General features: G+C 47.3%; 1 protein-coding gene, 1 long non-coding RNA gene and 1 pseudogene across 6 annotated transcripts in view; 2 read left to right on the forward strand and 1 right to left on the reverse strand.

Annotated features, from left to right (window-relative positions):
- Nucleotides 1-6,289: 6,289 nt before the first annotated feature.
- Nucleotides 6,290-16,608, forward strand: part of TEX2 (testis expressed 2) — a 97,240-nt gene continuing 86,921 nt past the window's right edge. For 3 of the 5 annotated variants that reach the window (XR_005652104.1, XM_039859414.1, XM_039859417.1), the window contains exon 1: nucleotides 14,707-14,836. The gene's annotated coding sequence lies outside the window, so the exon portion shown is untranslated. Of the gene's footprint in view, nucleotides 6,432-14,706; nucleotides 14,837-15,485; nucleotides 15,534-16,608 lie in introns of those variants that run through there. The other 2 variants (XM_039859416.1, XM_039859415.1) reach the window with 2 other exon arrangements.
- LOC120600396 (uncharacterized) lies at nucleotides 12,071-12,189 on the forward strand (annotated as a pseudogene).
- LOC120600116 (uncharacterized) lies at nucleotides 12,718-14,550 on the reverse strand. The gene is made up of 2 exons (XR_005652106.1): nucleotides 14,076-14,550; nucleotides 12,718-12,914 (listed from the first exon to the last, which is right to left on the reverse strand). It is a non-coding gene; the product is annotated as an uncharacterized LOC120600116 (long non-coding RNA).

The following is a 16,608-nucleotide window of genomic DNA, read 5'->3' on the forward strand; positions in this document are numbered from 1 at the left end:
TGGGTAGAATTATGGAGAACCCAGGTACAGTTCCTGCGGGACAACCCCCTCTCTCAGGTGATTTTCTGGTGGGCAGGTGTCAGCTGGGTCTTTGCTGCACTCACGGTAAACCTGAGGCAGGTGAGCATCTTTCTGAATGTTAGATACAGTGGAGACAAGTTTTCAGAAAGGCTCAGGCTGAACATGACTAGCTCTGAGACGGGTGAGCTAGGTTCGTGCGAGATGTATAATGGGCTGCTTAGTCATACGTAATCCTCGAGCCATGTTTCTTACCTGAGAACCATTACATGAGGTCCCCTGGATGCCCTCGGGGCCCATGGACTGAGGTGGACCTTGAGTTGGAAGTCCCACAGTAGCAGACCCACTTTGACATTTATGCTGCTTATGAAGTTGTACCATTTTCAGTTTAATTCTTCGTTGGGTTTTTGTCTAAGAGTAGTTGCTTAGTTTGACCACAAGGTAGCGCTAATGGATTTGGTAGCCCATAGTTGGGGTTGGTTTTTAGGCATCATTGACTTTAAAAAGAAAATCGTACCACTTGCCCTCTTCTTGATTGATCAAATCTTCCATTTTTTTTCCCTATTCTGCGTTTTCCGAATTTTCCGCAGTTTGCTTGCATCGCTTCTGCAAAAGCAGATTGGGGGTTGGCGGGGATCACCACTCAATGATAAACTATTATTTTGATATATTAATTCTGGATAGTTTTTCTTTACATGGTTGTGGTAATATGGTAGAATAATTGTTTAATAATGTTTTAACTTGTATGATAATACTTTTCTACGTTATTACAAGTTCTTCATAAACACATTTATTGCTGCACATTATGCAATGACCATACATTAAGGGCTCACTTGGAACCAGGCAAACACTTTGCTGAGTGTTTTACATGCATTTTTACTCAGTCTTCATGATGGTAGCACCTACCCCATCAGGTGGGTACAATTATTACCCATATTTTGTCTGCCAGTAAAATGATGCTTTGAGAAGTCCTGACAGTAAATCGTGGAGCGAGTCTTCTAACACCACTGCCTTTCCCTAATCAGTGCTATTTCATTGTGTTTTACCATAACTTACTTAACTATTTACCTAGTTTGTCCATTTAATTTATTGCCATATTTCATTATTATAAATAAAGCTGCAGAAAACATCTTTGTGTATAAAGCTTTTTCTAGATTCAGGAAATATATCTGGAAGTGAAGTTATCAAGTCTAAACATTTTCAGGCTCTTGATAAACACACAGCATCAGAAATTCAGGAAAACTTGAACTCTGGCTGGATATTTTATAATATTGAGGAATTATTGTTCATTTCCTAGGCATGCTAATGGTATTATAGTTATGTCTCTTTAAAGAGCCTTTTGTAAAGATAGTGAAGTAGTCACAAATGAAATAATATTATCTAAAATTTACTTTAAAATAATCCAGTTGAGGGAGGGCTAGGGGATGGATGAAAAAAAGGTTAAGTGTGTGTTGATCATTGATAAAGCTGGGATGTGGGTCCACACATGTTGATTATGCCATTCTTTCCATTTTTGCATATGTTTAAAAATTTCTATGATAAAAGTTTAACGTATAGCTATAAAAAAGTCTCACAAACTATACAAGAAGCAAGCCCCATAATTCCTATTCTGCCTAATTAGTGCAAAAGGCAGAAAAAAAGGGTAGCTTTCTAGAACTGGTTTGCTAAACTCCTTCTACCTATCAAACGAAAATTATGGTTTTCCTAAAACCATAATGTGTCAGTTAATTTGGCTTTGCTAAGACTTTAATTTATTTTTAATAGGATTATAGAGCTGGAATGAGTCTTAGCAATCCAGCCTTCATTCCTTTAAATGTCTTAGAATCCTCTTCAGAATTATAATCATGCTCTTAGGACAATTTCACACACACACCTCCCACCCATCATTTGATACAGGCCTTGTTCAACTTCTGGAACTGTCCAATGTTCCCCATCAGAGTGGGGCAACTCACCTGTCATTTTAAATTTGAAAAGCAAAAGTTTTGTGTTTGACGAACATGGCACATTTAGCATCGTCCCCTGGGGGAGGTCACAGCATCAGAAGAAAAGAGAGTTATACCTCTTGTCATTTAGTGCACACCCCTCCGTGGTGTTACTCACATCCCCCCGTCCTCCCTCCCTCCCCGCACTTCCTCCTGTGGGTTGGCACCGTCTGCCTTCCTGCATTCCTTCCTGAGGACACATAGGCCTCACCTGGCCAACTCTGCCAGCGTCAGCAGCCAGGCTTGAGCCGGTCACACAGCGTCTCTGCAGCTGGGCCCCAGAGGGCCAAACTCAAAAGAGGAGGCTGAGGAAAGACTGCAAACAACATGGTGCCCCCGTCTGCAATCTCGATTTTTTTAGTCTTCGAGAGTCCTTAAAAGAAAGAAAAATTTAACATGCCCCCTACCGCCTCCATTTTTTTCCCCCTGACTTGGCCACAGAAACAGGAATTTCTACCTCTCCTTAGATATTCCATATGATTTAGGAAATAAACTCTTGTAAGGCTGAGAGAGCTCACGCTCTTAAACAAATATCGCGCTGTAGGGTTTCACTAGTTCGGTGGATGCTGGATGTAAGTCATTGGAGCCACCTCCCTCCCCCGACCACATGTAGGAAGAAGTTTGTACTTCTCCCAGGCCTCAGAGACTCTATCATAAGGATTCAGACCAGAGAGTTTGCACCTCTTTTTTCTCATGGTGCTGCTCTGTTCCCTTGATGGGACTTGTCAGTTTGAAGCTTTTGAGCCATAGAGAGAAATCATGTCTGTCACACTGCTGCAGAGAACAAGAATTCTAGTTCATTCCAGCAGCCTAAAATTATCTCAGCTCAGCTTGCAGAAACTTTTTCTGTCTTTCCTTCTGGTAGACAAGCCTGGAGGCTGACAGGACCTCTCCAAAGTCCAGCTGGAGAGAATGTGTGTCAGTAAGGGCTGAGGTGAAGAGACATGCTGAGAGGTGTGTCCTCAGGTGCAAAGGGCCTATGGAGGGCCCTTCGCTGTCACTTAATGGATGTCATTCCTTCAGCAATGCGTATTTATCGAGGGCCTATGCTAGACCTGGCCTTGTGGAAGGGACAGGGTCTGATCTGTGCTCTCCTGGAGCTCACGGTCCAAGGACGGAAATGCTAATAATTACTTGAATCACTTTTGATAAATATCACAAAGAAGATACACAAGACCAGAGGGACCCAGGCCGCACTGATTCACAACCCAGGGCCAAAGGAAACGGATTACCAGAGTGACAGGGCTCGATTTCATCTTTAGAGGAGGAAGAGTTTGGTAAAGGCGAAGAGGTCTGAGAAGGGGGAGGTGGATTCGTTATTGATTCAATATTGATTGATCTGGAGAAAGGGAGAAAAGGCAAGGAGGTTTCAAGTTGTTCCCTGGGCACTCTGTCAGCATGAACGCCAACCAGAATTACAGCAGATACATGAGTCCTGTACCACATGGAGCTTTGGGCAACGCCAGCCAGGCCCTGGGCTGTCGCATCTTTCAGTGCCAGGTAAACAGGTCACCTCCGTGGCTCGCTGGCCGCCATGAGCCCCTCCTCCGTGGCACTTCCTTGCAGGCGAAGGCCAAATCTTCTTCTCAGGCGTTTTATTTTTTGGCACCCAACTTTTTTTTCTGTTGCCCAAGCAGCATTAGAATTGCAACGATGGAAATTGAGAAGGGGAAGAAAAGAAACACCAGCCATCCCGTCACTTCCCCAGATCACCGTGTTAAGTTTTCCACCTCCAGGGCTGTGCTGAAGATGAGGATGAAGAGGCATGTGGGGACATTGTCGGACGATGGTAGCAGACATCCAAGAACCTGCCCCTCAACCTGCAGCAGGCATCCCAGGACCTGCCCTGGCCAACACCCCACTCTTACATTTCCCGGCACCGATGGACAGATTGAGGTCCCATCTGAAGTCCAATCTTCTGGATAAGAAACAGACCACCAGCAATGCGTGACCTGGGTGGCAAAGCTTGCTGTCACCGTCCTACCACAGCTTAGAGGGAACACGAGAGACCAGACTAAGGGAACGAGGTCTGGATGAGTTGAGAGGTAGCCAATAGGTGTTTTGAAAAGGACTGAGTAAGGGTCAAGGAAGACAGAAATGCAACCTCTGGATTTGAGCAAGTGGAGGTCATCGCTGATGTGACAGGGGCAGTGTCGGGGGAGCAGGGGGGGCAGAAGCCACTTTGGAGCAGGGTGAAGAGGGTAATAGGAGAGGAAGAGAATTCTTTTGAGAAAGGACATCTTAGAACCGGACAGCAGGAGAGAGTTTGGGGCCAGAGGGAGAGGATTTTTTGGAAGAGAGATACTAGAGCATGTCTGTGTGTTGATGGGAATGATCCGGTAGAGAGGAAGGAATCGATTATGCAGGAGAAAGGAAGGAGACGATGACAGCAGTCAACTCCTAGGAAGCCAGAGAGCTTAGGCCTTCCATAGGATCAAGAAAACAGAGGGCAGACACGCAAACGCCACAGGGAGACTCGGTGCTGAGAAGACGGGGGGATTTCTGCCTGGCTGGGCCTGCATTTCCAGGGAAGGATGAGATGAGGTCAGCAGCTGAGAAGGGGAGGGACGTGTTGCGTATCTGAAGAGAGAGCAGTCGGTTGTCTCAGAGAGTGGGAAAGTGAATTTACTCAGGAAATGCAAGTTTGCTGGCCAAGGACGAGTGCCCATTTGAGGTCTGTGATCATCAATTTAAAGTGGAAGCACTGAGTGAGGGTAAAAGCAGAGAGTCCAGGTGAAAGCTAATGGTGGCTGTGGAGATGGAGAAAGGCAGACGGATTTGAGATAGAGCTTGGATGTGCCCAAACCACGACTTGCTCACAGATTGCACGTGACCAGGAAAGGATGAAATCAAGAATAACTCATTGTTTTTGACTCAAGTAAGTGGGTGGACAGTGGTGCCACTGAGTAAGATGAGGGTGGGCAGAGACCAAGAGCTCTTTTAGAAGAATTTGAACATGAGATGATGATCAGGCATCTGCGAGAGACCAAACAGGCAGTTGGATAAAGCTGGAGCGTGAGGAGGAGGTGCTGTGTTTTCTCCTCTGCTCTGAAATGTATGAAAACTCTACCACGAGCTGAGCCTGGGTATGGGATGTCCACCATTCTAACTTGCACAAAGAAGAGGAAAGGCTTTGGCACTAGACTAGCTCCATGCAGGCAGGGCCTGGGTTTCGTTCACTGCCGTGTCTCTGTCGCCCTGCAGAGCACCTAGAGACAATCAGTATTTTCTGGCCGGTTAGATGAATGCCATCACGGTTCCCCCTGCCCCTCAACCTCCAGAAACTGGGTGACTTTCTCAAGTCTGGGACAGATACCTTCATTGCTTAATAAGAGAGGTTTTAGTAATTACAGTGATGATGACGATGATTAACAGTCAGGAAGGGCCAATTGCTCATCTGGATAAACACTTAAACGGGACACACTGTGCTCGCTCGGAGTGACATGAGTGGCAAGGTGGGTGGGGCAGGTGATTGGAAAATGGGAGGGAGACGATTCCAATTCCACCAGTAAGCTGGGTTTGCCTTGTGACCTCAGGCTAGCTACCTGACTTCTCCGGGCCTTTTAATTTAGTTTTAGTGGGCACAATAGAGAGATCTACTACCCACATGGCCACACTAGTACAATCATGGTGCCTCTGTGGCAAACAAGGGGACCCAATAAACCAGAGGTTGAGCATCAGTCCTCACAAACAGAGACTTTGCTCCTACTTCAGGAAATGTGGCCAGGGCCCTGGATACTATGGAAGAGGCCAGTCATTTTCTAGTCAAAAGACAACTCTAGACTTGGCCTTGAGGAAGGGAGGTGGGAAATGCAGTCTGCGTTTGTTCTGTCTGCTCTTTGCCTGTGTATCCCAGGGACCTGTTGGGAGTATTTCCCGTTTCCTCTGGCTAAATTGAGCAGGTGCTGCCTATGAGATGGGGGGACCTCTGCCAATCTCCTCTTGCCAAATTACAAAGCCCCATGATTGAAATCACCAAAGCTTTGTGAGGGCCAGGTGCCTGGAGCGTGTGTGCCACAGAAAGAAAGAAGAAGGAACTGGCACAGGGTGAGGCGCAGAGATACCACAGACAAAGTGATACTGTGTCACAAGCCTCAGTAACAGCCGTAAAACATTAGCGAGGTGGAGCCCTGCCGAATAGAATACACCGAATGTCCTAACCTCTGTGATTTTACAGAAGAGGAAACCGAAGCCACACGAAGGTCATCTGCTTATTTACCAGACATTTCTCAAGAGCTAATTGTGTGCCAGGTGCTGGGCCAGCGTATTGGTTAAATATTGATGCACAGCACATCATTCCAAACTCAGAGGCTTAGAACAACAGCCATTTTATTATCTCTCACATTTCTGCAGGCTGACTGAGCTCAGCTGTGCAGTTCCTTTGCTCCATAGGGTGATGGCCGAGGCTGTGATCATCTGTTCCTGACTCAAGTAAGTGGGTGGACAGTGGTGTCACCTCTAAGATGCTCACTCACAGAGATGGCAGTTGTTGCTGATTGCCTGCTGGGAGATGATGAGCTGGGCCTTTCGTCTGTCATGCCTTAACTCTCTTCTATGTGGCTTCCCCATGTGGCTTGGACTTCTCAAAGTAGGGTGACTGATCTCTAAGAGCCAGGAAGTAGAAGTTGCCAATCCTCTTAAAACCTGGGCTCAGAAGTCCCAGAAAGCCACTTCTTTTGGCCAAAGCCAGCCTTAAGGTATCTTAATTACCTACTGCCGCATAACTAATAATCCCCAAACTGAGCGGCGTTTTTCTTTTTTAATTTATTTTTTATTTTTTTACAGGGACATTGGTTAACAAATTCCAGTAAGTTTCAACTATACACTTTAACAGTAAGACCTATATATGCAAACTTAGTGATTTAAAATGACAATACATATTTTTCTCTCAGTGTCTGTGGATTAGTCAGGAATTATGAAGCAGTTTTGCTGGGCGGTTCTGTCCTGGGATGTCTAATGAGATGCAATGCCAGCCGGAGTCGCACGCACCTGAAGGCCTGACTGGTGCTTGCTGTTGGCGGGAAGACTCAGCTCTTCTGTACGTGGGCCTCTCCGCGGGCTGCTTGAGAGTCCCCATGACTTGGTGGCTGGCCTCCCCCGGAGCAAGTGATCCAAGAGACCCAGGCAGGAGCCTCAGTGCCCTTTGTGAGCTAACTCCAGAAGTCAGATTGCATCGCTTCCACCATACTCTTTTGTCACACAGACCAGCCCTCATTCATGGTGGAAGGAGACTGTGACAGGAAGGAGAAGGACTAGGAAGTGAGGGTCCCTGGGACCGCGTTGGAGGCTGGCCACCTCACAAAGCCAGCCCAAGAGTCCAAGGGGTGGAGAAATAAACTCTCCCTCTAGACGGGAGACATGACAAGACTTCGTGGCCATCTTTAACCCACCAGAGTCAGGCTGGAGGGATTTAGCAGAGGACCAGTCAGAAGGGACTTTGTGTTCACAGAGCTTCCAGTCTAGAAGACCACACAGAAAAGTCGTGGCAGAGAATGAATGTGTCTCTCATCTTCATTATATAGATGGCAAACCTGAGGCTTAGAAAAGGGAAATAATACAGTCCTACAGGACTTGGCAGAGCTGAGATCAATACGCAGACCCTCTGACTCTAAGCCAAAACTTACTTTCTCATATCCTTTATAGTACTGCTGCTCATTTTGTGACAATGTTAAATTTTAAATAGGGACTACAAAATTGTATATAGTGTGAAATAACAGCTATGTAAAACAAAAGATGCTTTTAAAAAGAACAGAAGGAAATACTACAAAAATGTTGACAATTGTTAACAGGTGGTAAGAAAATGAGTGAGTTGTTTTCTTCTTCTAAGTTTTTGTGTTTTTTCAACACTCTAAACTGAGCTTCTACCACTTCCATAATAGAAAAACCCAAACCATTTCCTGCTGTGGTGGATCACAGGGGCGCTGGGGTGGGGGTTGGAGGGGAGGATGGGGGAGTTGGGGAGGAGCCCTCCACCTGGGGATTTTGATTCCTCCTTTGCTGTGTAGCATGAATTGTGCTTCAAGCCTCTGGTTCTTCTGAAAGTCACCTGGTTGTTAATTAGCTCACCTGTACAAACAAAGCTGCCCCCTCAGCTGAGGTTGGGAGGGAGGAGCCCCTGGGAAGGAAGAGCTGTGTTTCCCACACTCCAGGGGTGGGCAGAGCAAAGAAAACCAGAGAGCTTGTTTCTCCTTCTTGATGGGATATACCTATAATGTTGTTTACCGGTCCAAGATCAAGGTGACTGCCTCTCAAACAAGTTCATGTACTGGGACAAGAGAGAATAGTTGAAATTTATGCTTTCCTGGAGACTCCAAGATATGTAGTCACCGAGGATAAAAGCTTTTTGGTTATTTGAAATATTAGAAGTCTTTTTTGGTTTTCTGCAACCATGTGATAGCGTCTTTCACCTCTACTTTTGAGGCTTAAGCATGTTACCCCATTGTCTTCCTACATGCATTATACTCCATGGCCAGTAATTTTCCCTAGAGTGAAAAATAAAACAGCTTCCATTAGTTGAGCACCTGCTATGTAAAGATGCTATATTAAGCATTTATACATATACTTAATCTTTGCGATAACATATAATGTGGATGTCTCCAATTTACAGATGAGGAAATGGGCTCAAGGAGGTCTAATATCTTCCCCAAGGTCACATGACTCAGAAATGACAGAGGCAAAACCTGAACCCACGTCCAAACGACCCCGAAGCCACTGGCCTAAGGCTGCTTCCCTAAAAAGAACATTATACTAACATTAAAAGACATTTGAAATCTTATATCCCTCCATCCTAACTTAAGATGGCACTTTTGAGGGGATAATGCAAGGTTCTTTTTGAAAAGAGACTTTGTATCAGAAACCGCGCCACCTGAGATCTGCCAGGCACTGCTGTGGTGGCCAGTTCTGTGAGCGCTCCTACCAGCTTCCAGTAGGTGAAATCTGACAATGTCTTGCCTTGAGCCCGCAGCTGGCACCCCTCAGCCCCCACCCAGGGCATCTCTGTCTATACCCACTCAGTGCTAAGCCAGTGAATTCTGGAAGCAGGGCTCAGGCCCCTGTGTATAGCCTTTCACCAATGGGGGCAGAAGCCATTGGATAAATGCCTTCCCTTTATTCCCCCATCTCAGATGGTGGGTCTGAGATGCTTTTCACAAGGCTTCTCAGTCCCTCCATATCAAGCAACCTGGAATGTGGCCACCCCAATAACACATTATCAAACACCTCTGCTCCCATCCTTCGGCCCCTGAGACTCAGGTATGCTCCCCGGGCTTACGTTCCCCCATAACGTATTTGTATGTGGGCTTTTGTCTCATGGTCTGCTTTCTGGGGAACCCTTGCCAAAACAGAGTCAAACATTTTCTTTGCCTAAGTTCTCACCCAAATATGGATCATTTTTTGTCTTCTGAATCGAATAGCTGCTGAGTAGAGTAGCCACATGGAAATGGCAAAGGCTAGCAATTCTACCGTTTCCATTTACAATTCTGTTTAACCACCTGGGTCAGGAGCTGACATTTCCCACTGACTTCTAGCTCTTCTATATCAGGATATATACATCGCCTTTTCGAGATTAAAAAATAAACAGATAAACGACTTTCCCCTACGTTTAGGTGGATGGGTATGTCGTTAAATGGCCAACTAAGCTTTGCCACTCCTGCTACTTAGGGGGTGATGTGTTTTGGTGGGGAGGAGAAAAGCAGGTCTGGGGCCAGCACCTGTTGGCTGCACCGCAGATCCTCCATCCTGGAGCTAGAATTGTTTTCCAGGGTGATTCCGGGCAAGCTGGAGATTGAATTTCCTGTGCCGGGGTCGAGCAGAGGGCCTGGGTTGGAAGGCAGCAAGGATGGCCAGCGATGTCATGGCTACAGGGAAAACGAGGCAGTAACTGCTGTCCGGTATATTCGTTCTCTGCGCGGAGTGTCGAGAGGGCCCTGGAGAGGCAAGGCACACAGCAAGCAGGGAAAGGGAGGGAAATATCAGTCCTTCTGCCTAGGAATTCCACTCTGGCTCTGCTCCACATCAATTAGAAGCCGCCAATCCCCCAACGGGGGATATTAGACCTCCTTGAGTCCATTTCCGGAAAGAGACATTTCTAGCTAATAACCTCTGTTATCATGTGCTAACCAGCAAAGTGAATAATCGACATCTCCTCGCACAGTCTGCTGCCCCAGAATGGATGGCCAGGAATTATTCACGGGAGCATCGGGAGCATCGACCCCCTGGTTGAGGCGTCTCCTGAGCCCCTGAAGCCGCCCCTCAGGTAGCCTTTCCCACCCCTTAAGTATAAGGGGTGATGCGTTCTGGACCAGAGATGTCTCTCCTGTCTCAGTGACGGTGGGAGTCTTCTGATTATAAATAGCTTTTTATTTTAGAAGGGAAACCTGCTGAGAACGCGATGCTCTCCGCACTCTCACCTAGTGAGAGTCCCTCAGGGGTGGTGCGGAGTGAACAGAAAGTGCTGAAGACTGAGCTGTCTTGGATCATTCTCCACCAGGGACCTGCGGGGAGGGGAAAACGCAGGATCTTTGTGTCTTTAGGAACTCCAATTCTATGGCCACACTTGACCTTGTCATCACAATTGTTCTTCCGTGAAAACCTTGCCTCCCCCGTTCCACTCCAAACGAACAGAAAGTCTGGGTCTTCTCTCCTGTCCCCACTTACTTCTTCCTGTCCATCCCCTCCTCCTTGGATTTCTTTGTATCTCTAAACCAACACAGAACCCACGATCCATCACTTTCAAACCCTGTTGTCAGCACCCCAAACTGTTTTGTATTTCTTCCATTCCTGGCCCTATAAATTTTTTTTTTTAATTAAGTTTATGGGAGTAACATTGGTTAATACAATTATATAATTTTCAGGTGTATGTTATAATTTGACATCTGTATATTCTATTGTGTGTTTACCACCCAAAGTCCAGTTTCCCTCAGCTACCATATATTTATTTGATCCCCTTTACCCACTTCACCCTCCCCCTACCTATAAATTCTTGACTCTGGATTCTTCACACCTGGGCCCCGCTGCAGCTCCCCCTGATAACCATCCATCCATCCAACTCTGTGGTCTTGGAGCCCTCTGGGCAGCCCAGAATCCTCCCTCTCAGTCTGGCAGCTCCCTCTTTCATTCCTCTCGATGGCTTTTCTAGTTCTTCACTGTTTCCCTCTAAGCTGCTGTTATCACCTCTCACCCACTCTCCAGCTGACTTTGCTTCTCACTTTAGAGCTAAAAAATAGAAGCCAATAGGCGGGAATTTCCTAAACTTCCTGCTCTCAACCATGAATGAATTTGCACCCACACCCATTCTTATCTGCATTCTCCTCTCCACAGTGGAAGGGCAGACCCTCTTCCTGTCCCTGGCAACTCCTCTGTCCCCTTGGGCCTCCTGTAACCCTATACCCCGGCCTCTTTATTCTGTTGTTTTAGCTCTTCTCCTCATCCCAGCTCTAGGCAGTCTGCATTTCCAGCCCCACCTGCACGAGTTTGGTCCATGATCCCAATAACCTTCTCATTTCCAAATCCCAAGTGGGTACTGTTCAGCCCTCTTCTAACTTGAACCTTCTGAAGCACATGTTGCTGTCAACCACTCTTTTCCTTCTTCAACATATTCACCATTGGTGACAACACTTACTCAGGTTGTCACCACTTTTCTGGTTTCTCCTCTTAATGGCCTTCATCTGGCCACCTCTAAAACATTATTGGGATTCTCGAGATTATACGTGCCTATTTTGTGCCCGCTCCTGGGCTTATCTTTGTGGAAGCCTATAATGGTCTATCAACTTGTTGGTCTTTCTCTACTAGACATAGTGCCAAAAGATGGCCATTTTTACACTTTTTTACAAGTACCTTCATCTTCATCCCTAGTGCTTAGCACACTGCCCAGTGCTTACTGAGCAATCAGTGATTGCTCATTAAGGGTGCAGCTTGTGGCACAATAAATCCTTACCATTTTTTTAGATGTACAGGGGGATCTACTTTTTAGTTTTTGCATACTTAACCATTTCTCCCTCCAAAAGTGTAACTCTGTGTCAAAAAACTGAAGAAAAAATCTTAGAGCTTTTTTTGATTTTAGAGTTTCACGAGTCTATGGCCATGTTACCCTGAACGAGCCCAATTCCGTCTGATCTTGGAAGCTAAGCAGGGTCGGGCTTGGTTAGTACTTGGATGGGAGACCACCTAGGAAGACCAGGTGCTGTAAGCATAAAAAGTAAAAAAAAAAAAATAAGGGATTGTAAACTGATAAGGTCCTTGTAATCTGTGAGGTCAACCAAGGGTTGCCTAAATAAATAAATAAAGAGTTTCATGAGAAAATGGGGATTATCTTGAAATGTCTTAAGTGGGAATAAGTCAAATCTTGTGAGAGAGATTGGGGTGATGGTTGGGGGGAGGTGGGGTGTAGATGCCAGATTAATAACTTGGGCTTGAATTTCTATGACTTTTACCTCTACTGTAGGTGGAAAAATTTAGTTCACTTTGTACATGCTATACAGATAGAGCAGCTATTTGGGGGACAAAGTAAGGAATTTTGCTCCATATCTGAATTTAGCATCATAATCCCTGAACTTTGTTATAGGTCGTTCTAATGAGTCACAGATACTGAGCTTTAAAGTCACTCTTTTCATTTGTAAGTTCGAAGCCCATATATATTCATATATTTTCTTCTGTTTGATTTTCATGTCAGCCCAAAGAGACAGAAGTGTTATTTTCCCATTTTTACAGATAAGAGAGCTGAGGTTCAAAGAGATTTAATTACATAACTTCTTCAAGGTAAAACAGATGGTAAATTAAAGCAGTGGAACTTTGACTCTAAGGCAATGCTCTTATATTAGTACTCTGTCTTTTGGTGAAGATTAGTGATATTTGCTTCTGTTGCTAATCTGTGATCTTGGACACATCAATTTCCTCTGCGAGCTTCGGTTTCTGCACCTGTAAAATGGAGAAAATACCAATCATACCTACTACACAGGGTTATGGTAGGTTTTAATGAATTAATATGTGCAAAGGCCTTGACATAGTATCTGGTGCATAGTAACCTCTTAATAGGTAGGAATTATTAATATATGTTCATTTATTTTTCAAAGCATCCAAATTCCTCACTTTTCAAAAAGAACTGCCTCTTTCTAAGTGTTCATCATCAGATCTTATTGGCCTCTAGTTTGACGTCAGGTTGATAATGTATTAATTAATTTAATATTTATGTAGGGTTCAGCATGGGCAAAGAAGTAGGTGGGCACTCTGAGATGTATACTGCCAGCTTCCAAGGACCCTTGCAGTGGTGCAGTGCCAGGGCACCCACCCCTCCTCCTGAGGTGGGGATTTTAAGACGTGGCCAAGCGGAACTTGGACTTTTCTCCACTGATAATTGCCTTCGTTGCACATTTCTAGGTTCCACAACTGGAACCTTCTCCTACTGACAAGAGGTCCTTTTCCTTTGGGAAGGCCGAGGGTTGGTAAATGGTGATTTCGGCACTAATGTCTGCAACACAGAGCCGTATCCCTGGCAAGGCTGATCAGTGTATGCAGAGCTGTCCCTGGCAAACACAGCAGCCATCAGATATCACAGCAAAAAACGGGTTGTTGTGCGAAGCCACTCACTCCTTGTAGAATGGGCTGGGTTGAAGGGGACTAACCTCGAAGATGAAGGCAGTGAAGTTGAGAGCAGTGACTTCTGGGTCAGATGGGGAGAGGCATGGGGCTGGAAGTGTGAGCAGAGCTTGATGGCATCAGAATGAAGCTCCAGAAGGGAATGAAGCTCCAGAAGGGAATGAAGCTCCAGAAGGGCAAGACACACTTCTGGGGTTATGACTTGGCCTGGTGATGGCACTAAGGAAGGGTGTGTTTGCCACTGAGTTATTTAAGCATTGTTTCACAGAGTCAGAGGACAAGACTGGATTGTTGCTTCATCCCAGCCCTTCAAATTCAGTTCCCATTAGGGAACTGTTTCTGAGTTTCTAAGTAGGTGACCTCCAGCCCCAGCTAGTAAGCAAGTCTCCCAACCGTATTACTGATTTTGAGGATAAAAAAGTTTAGCTTTATTTTTGGCTGTTGAATTTACTTTCATTACTATGATAGACTTAAAAGACGTACCTGAGTGTGGCTCTTGTACCATGCACATCAGAATCACCTCGGGGGGAGGGGAGTTGAAAAATGTATATTTTCCCCAGTCCCATTCCAGACATAGAGAATTAGAAGTTCTGGGGTAAAACCTAGGAATCTGCTTGTTAAAATCCTCCAGAGTGAAGCTGAGCATGTTCCTTTTAAAGCCAATTTCTGGGATTTGAGGGGTATGTGTGTCTGACGTCCCTCTAAAACCCAAATTTGGGTGAATTTGCCCAGAAGCAGACCTCTGATTCTCGGCGCCTCAGTTTCTTCCTCTGGCAGGATCAGGTTCCTTCTCCAGTTGTTGCTAGGCTGCAGGACGAGGAAATTAATAAGTACAAGGAGCTGGGAAAGCGCTGCAGCCAGGTGAGGAGAGAATAGAGGTTCTTAACCCTCCCACCCCGACTCTTCCAGGTAACTTTGCTGCCGCCCCGCTCCCCCCGCCCTGCGCGCGGCGGCCCCTTTAACAGACCTGACCAATCGCCCGCCCATTTCCGCGGCCGCTCCTCGCCACGCAGGTAGGGGCTGGATTGGCCAGGCCTGGCGCGCGGCCTGCTCCGCCCCCCCGCCCTCTGGTTGGCGACGGCTGCCGCGGGCGCGGGGCGGGTCCGCCGGCGGGGCGGGGCGGCCGGTGCCCGGGGGCGGGCGGGCGCCAGGACAGCGGCCGGAGCCTGAGCCGAAGCCGGAGCGGCGGCGGCCGCGGAGCACGGACGCCGGCGCAGTACAATGAGGCAGCCAGCGGATCCGGGGTGAGCGCGCCTGGGGCCGGGCGGGCTGTGGAGGGAGCGCCCGCGGAGAAGGCCCGGGCTGGGGGCGAGCGGACCCCGCAGGGTCCAGGGTACGCCCCGGGGCCGGTGGCCGTTGGCGCGGCAGGGCACAGGGGGGCGGTCTCCCCGGGGCCCCACCCTGCTGTCACGTCCGAGGTGTTGATGGGGTCGCCCACCTGCGACGCCCCGGGGCGAACCCTTCTCTTTGGGGCCCATGTGGGGCGGTTTGGGCTTGACCCCGGCCAGAGGTGCCCGCCGGCCCGTCCCTCTAGCCTGCAGCCGCCGGCACCTGGCTCCGGCCTCGGGGCTCGGCCGCCGCCGGGGAAAAGCGTCCGCACGCCAACTAGGAAAACAGCTTGTAATTTATGAATGGGGTCCCGGGTTCCTGCCGTCCCCTTTGCCCATGTCCCGAAATGCTGGCAAGTCGAGAGCCGCAGTTACTTTTACGCGGATCTGTCAGGCTGTGTGCGCCTGGGGTTGTTTTTCTCCAACTCTTGGAAATTGCGGGTGGCCGTGGGGTGGTTCGCATGCCTTAGGCATGAGGTGGCGGCGTGCGGATAGCCGGGGATCGGAAGGTTAACAAGTGACATTGGGCTGAGGCCTAAAGCCAGGTGCCCTGCTCTGGGCGCAGGTGTGACGGTGAAGGCTGTGGCTTCTGGTGAGCGCACGTAGGAAAAAGGTGAGACCGGGGGAAGGAATGAACAGCAGACTTCAGTTGCACCACGCACGCTGCCCAGAACGCACCGCTGGCGCGGGAGTTGGTGCAGGGGCGCCTTCCCCTTTTGAAAAAGGTTTTTGGAAAACTTAGCCCCTCAGTGGGTTGATGGTTATTTCGTTGGTTGTTATGGTTACAGGGCATCAGATGTAAAGGCAAAGTCTGTTTCCACCCTCGCTCTTTTTTCCAAGACTGTGAAGTTCTTTGTCACTCCGTTTTGTAGACATTGCTCAGGAAGGACATACTGTTTTATAGTTGAAGAAAATGCGTGGACTCCTTGAAGGCAGGGTTGGTGCCAAATTCATGTTTGAAGTCCCAGGTCTTGACACCATGGCTGCTCTGCACAAGAATTGAAGGGAACTAGTCATTTGTATGTTTTGATTATTCTCATCAAAGGTCTTAAAGGAGTCCTTTCAGGAGCCAGTTGTAAGCTGCAAAGGAAACAATGAGTGATGTTTATATGGAAACCAGTAAGGGAAAATGGAGAGGCAAATGATCCTTAAGCTCTGGGATAGGGAGTGTTTGAGGAGTCTAGGTTTGGGGGTTCAGAACTGGCTGAGACATTGAAGGTATTGGAAGAGTGAAACTGCCATTTCCCTAGCTCTTACCTAGCCATGAAAGTATTGCAGTATTCATTCAGATTCTTTCAAAAGTTGATAGTTGATCTAAACTTATGGCAAACAAGCCTCCTGAGACAATGGAGACAGAGTGGGATTTTTGCCATATAGTTTCTTTTGCATGGGCCTCTCTGGGAATGTCAGTTAAACCTAGACATGGGTGTGGAGGGCTCTGGGTGAACTCAACTTGCCTGCCCATTTATCTCCAAGTACTGGTGCTGTGCCTGAGAAGGAGATTAGCAAACTGATTCAGATCAGAAGATAGATGGTGGTATAATTGAGGCAACTGACAACCTAGGGGCTGGGGCAGACGATGGAGCTGGGGAAAGTGCAAGAGTTTGGTTGGGCTGAATGTACTGGGCCTTGAGCTTTGAAGAGCAAGTAGAAGATCATTGTGTAAGAGAATTGGAGACATAGCATAC

This window comes from Pteropus medius, unplaced genomic scaffold, assembly GCF_902729225.1.
Source record: "Pteropus medius unplaced genomic scaffold, Ma_sr-lr_union100, whole genome shotgun sequence".
Taxonomy (NCBI): Eukaryota; Metazoa; Chordata; class Mammalia; order Chiroptera; family Pteropodidae; genus Pteropus; species Pteropus medius.